This window comes from Tursiops truncatus, chromosome 2 (genome assembly GCF_011762595.2).
Source record: "Tursiops truncatus isolate mTurTru1 chromosome 2, mTurTru1.mat.Y, whole genome shotgun sequence".
Taxonomy (NCBI): domain Eukaryota; kingdom Metazoa; phylum Chordata; class Mammalia; order Artiodactyla; family Delphinidae; genus Tursiops; species Tursiops truncatus.
In genome coordinates this window covers 43,134,319-43,138,238 of record NC_047035.1, presented here as the reverse complement: position 1 = coordinate 43,138,238, position 3,920 = coordinate 43,134,319, and positions in this window count along the sequence as shown.

The window sequence follows — 3,920 nt, the reverse complement described above, 5'->3', positions numbered from 1 at the left end:
CTTGGTCCAGGCCACGGTCATCTCTCACCTGCATTGGTTCACCAGCCCTTGACTCTCACCTTGCCAGTCTAGCCTTCCCAGGAACTCAACCCTGATCATATCACTTCTCAGCAAAATACCCTTCCATGGGCTTCCCTGGTGGTGCAGTGGTTGAGAATCCGCCTGCTGGTGCAGGGGACACGGGTTCAAGCCCTGGTCCGGGAAGATCCCACATGCCGCGGAGCAACTAAGCCCGTGCGCCACAACTACTGAGCCCACGTGCCACAACTACTGAAGCCCGCGTGCCTGGAGCCCGTGAGCCGCAACAAAAGAAGCCACCGCGGTGAGAGGCCCGCGCGCCACAGCAAAGAGTAGCCCCCGCTCGCCGCAACTAGGGAAAGCCCGCGTGTAGCAGCGGAGACCCAACAGAGCCCTAAATAAATAAATTAATTAATTAATTAAAAAATACCCTTCCATGACTTTCTAAATACCCTCAGAATAAAGTCCTAATTCCTTGGCATGACCTAGCAGACCCTTCAGGATCAACCTCATATTTTACAGTGTATGTTCCCACACCACCAACCCCAGCCCTCACTTCCCTAGTGTCCCCAGCACTCCAGCCATACTTAACTACTCCATCTCTCACTGTTGGCTTTTGCACACATGGTTCCCCTGGCTGGAGCATTCATCCCATTTTCCCCTTTACCTGACTAACCCCTACTCCACCCTCTAGCCTCAAGTTTGATGCTACCGGCTCTGGAGAAACATCTCTAACCTTGGCAGGGTTAGATGCTACTTTTCTGGATCCCATGTGTCTCTCTGATGAAATGGCCCATTAACTTCCTCTCACACTAGTCCATAACTCTTTCTGGACTTTTCGTGGACTGTGTCTTACTCTCCTTGTTCCCCCAGCTCTTCACACACTGCCAGACACAAATAAAGGCATTCAGTAAATACTGATTCCATAAGAAGCAATAACATCACAGGGCTCTTGGTTTACCGAAGATAGACTCTCTAACCATCCTCACTCCCCTTGACACAGACCTTTGGGATTTGATCAGTTCCATTACAGAACCATTTCAGATTTCTTCTCCTTTCCTTTATTTCTTACACAAAGAAAGAAATAAGGAAAACTGATCATTGGATGTTTTGTTATCAAGATTCCTTTTTGGAAAAGGCTTGAATCAGCTGGTATCCAAATATCTTTCTGTTTTGGAAGACTGTGCTTATACTTTCCAACATGTATATTTTGGTCTATCTGTTCATGAAAAAGTCTGAAACTTTACAAACTCTATGGCTGTGCTGTGAGGCATAAAATTGGAGAAACATCTCTAACGCAATTGGTTCCTTCATATCACTGTGAATTACGAAGAAAATATTGAGATGCACAGGACACTGGTTAATAAAAACCCAGTTTTCTGACCTGATACCAGGTTCAGATTTTTAAGACCAGAGCAACTGACCTCTCTGCCCACCTCAAAGGCAATAAAATCATCCAAGAGAGTGTTCCATTTGCCTTCCATTCTGCGTGCTCTCTGTTCCCTTACCTGTGAAACATGAGAAAAAAAGAGGATTTCCCCCCCTGCAGTTAATTCTTCTGTTTCGACTCCTCAGTTCCTCCATCCTTATCCCACAAAAGATTCACTTCTCAGCAAAATCTGTCTTGAACTTTGGACCTGGAGACTACAATATTAGGGTGAGAATTTATACACTATATTGTAAATTATTAATGGTTATTTGTTTATTGCTCCTGCTGCTTTTTGAGGAGGGAAAGTTATTAAGATCTTTGCTTTACTCAGTGGACTATTTGAGAGGTTTTTAACCCCAATATTTCATGTGTGTTTTTAAGCAAAGTAGAACAAAGGAGTATGTGATCTGTTTCTTTGTTCTTTTGCTGCTGTTGACTGGGGAAAATTTCTTTCTTCCTTCCTTTCTTCTTTTTTCCTTCCTCCCTTTCTCTCTTATCCTACATACACATAATAGAAAGTTGAGCTAATTAATAGGGAGTTAGATACCCAAAATAGGATAATGCCCATGCATTTATACAGCTAACAGTGGCTTACACATTAAATGCCGATGATTCTTTCTGCGTGTACAGTTTAAGCCACAGAATTATGTCTCCAGCTATGCTGACTGCCAAAGTTGATAATTATCAAAGCAAATAATTAGATGTCTCTCCTCAGTCCACCCCCAGCTTATCAGTCTAATGGCTGCCTCCCCAAAAGAGGTATGTATGTAATGGGAGGTGCTAAGTGTACAAATAAGGGGCTTTTAGTAAAAGTCAACACTATTATTTTGTTTTCAAATTATTTCCTATTCCTAGAAATTCATATTCAGTCATTCACACTTTGCATAATTAAGAAAGATACTTAACTGAGCTTAAGCTTGTTGAAAGTAACCAAGCTCCTTTCATCTCGCTGAACTTGGATTTCAATTCCCTCCCATCCATGTCCGCGCTACCTAGGGCATGGAGAGGATGGAGACCTATAGATTCATGTGGATTTATGGCCCCTTCCCCTGCTAATGGTCTACCTCATTTGCATTCTTCTCCTCACTTGTCTTTATCATTTTCCCAAGCAACGGTGCATTCATAACTTCAGCCTCCTCTAGCACTTTCTAATGTTTTGTGCCATTTTTATACCTGCTTTGTATTATGATTTTTCTTCCATCTTCTTCTGCCCATAGTTATTCACTTGTAACTGTATCTTCACATACTCTAAAAAGCAGAGTGGTCTGGTTTCTTTCTTTTGGCCGTGCCGCACAGCTTATGGGATCTTAGGTCCCCATCTAGGGATACAACCCATGCCCCCAGCAGTGGAAGAGCAGAGTCCTAACCACTGGACCCCCGGGGAACTCCTGAGATTTTTTTCCTTCAGTTTTAAACCTACCTTTGCAGATTTCCTTGTAGTCAGAACAAAGCCTATGTTGCCAAAAGGCCACGCAGCTGAAACCTTGTGCCAAATAATATATCCTGTTCCCAAAAGCTGCTTTTTGGCATCTGGTAGAAACGTTATTATTTATATCCACAGAAATCACGATGCCTGTGGAGGATTTTATGCTTCTCCCCGAACTCGTGGATGTGACCTCGCTAAAGGGTTTCATCTGGGCTCCACGTGAAGAAGGTATCTTCATGGAGAGAAGCACCCGGCATCTCCCTATGACAGTTTGACTTTGAAGTCTTAGCCTTTTTAAAAAAAAAATAAATAATGAAATAACCAGAGTTTCAGTTTAGGAAGGTGAAAAATTTGGGAGACAGATGATGGTGAGAGTTGCACAACAATGTGAATGTGCTTAGTGCCACTGGGCTGTTCAGTTAAATAGGGTTTAAATAGCACGTTTTATACTATGTGACTTTTACCACAACAAAATAATTTTTTTAAAAAAAGAACCAGCTTTGATTGACCGTGCTAAATCTTACTTTCAATATGTTCTAAAACTGTGCTTTAAAATTTTTCCCCACGTTTTTGACCCGCGTAAGAGATACAGGTACTTTAAGAAAATGTTTCTGCAAGACTGCATCTGAGGCAGTTTATGCCAAGGCTAAAGCACTGGTAAGGGACTCTGTTTCCCTGGGATACTAATTAACTCCAAATATTGCATATAAATTAAGCCAGCAGCTACTGAAAGAAGCAACTTACAGGAGAGGAAAAACTGAAGAGGCTTAAAAGAAAGGTACTGTCTTCTGATTAGAGAAAGACATCAGGGGCACAGAAGGAACCCTTCTCTAGCTGTCCCAGCATTCCACCCTTTCTCTAGAAGCTTCTGCGTTTTCTCTTTCCTCTTGTTTTCCTTTCTCCACTATGGCAGCTGTGATTGATTGGATAGCTGACTAGGAAAAGGTTCTCTCCCCAGGGGCCTGCTCTCCCTGTCTCCCTAAATAAGGAAAAGCTGTTCTCTGCATGGAGCTCTCCTAGCTGTGTTCTCAAACTTGCCTGGACAGG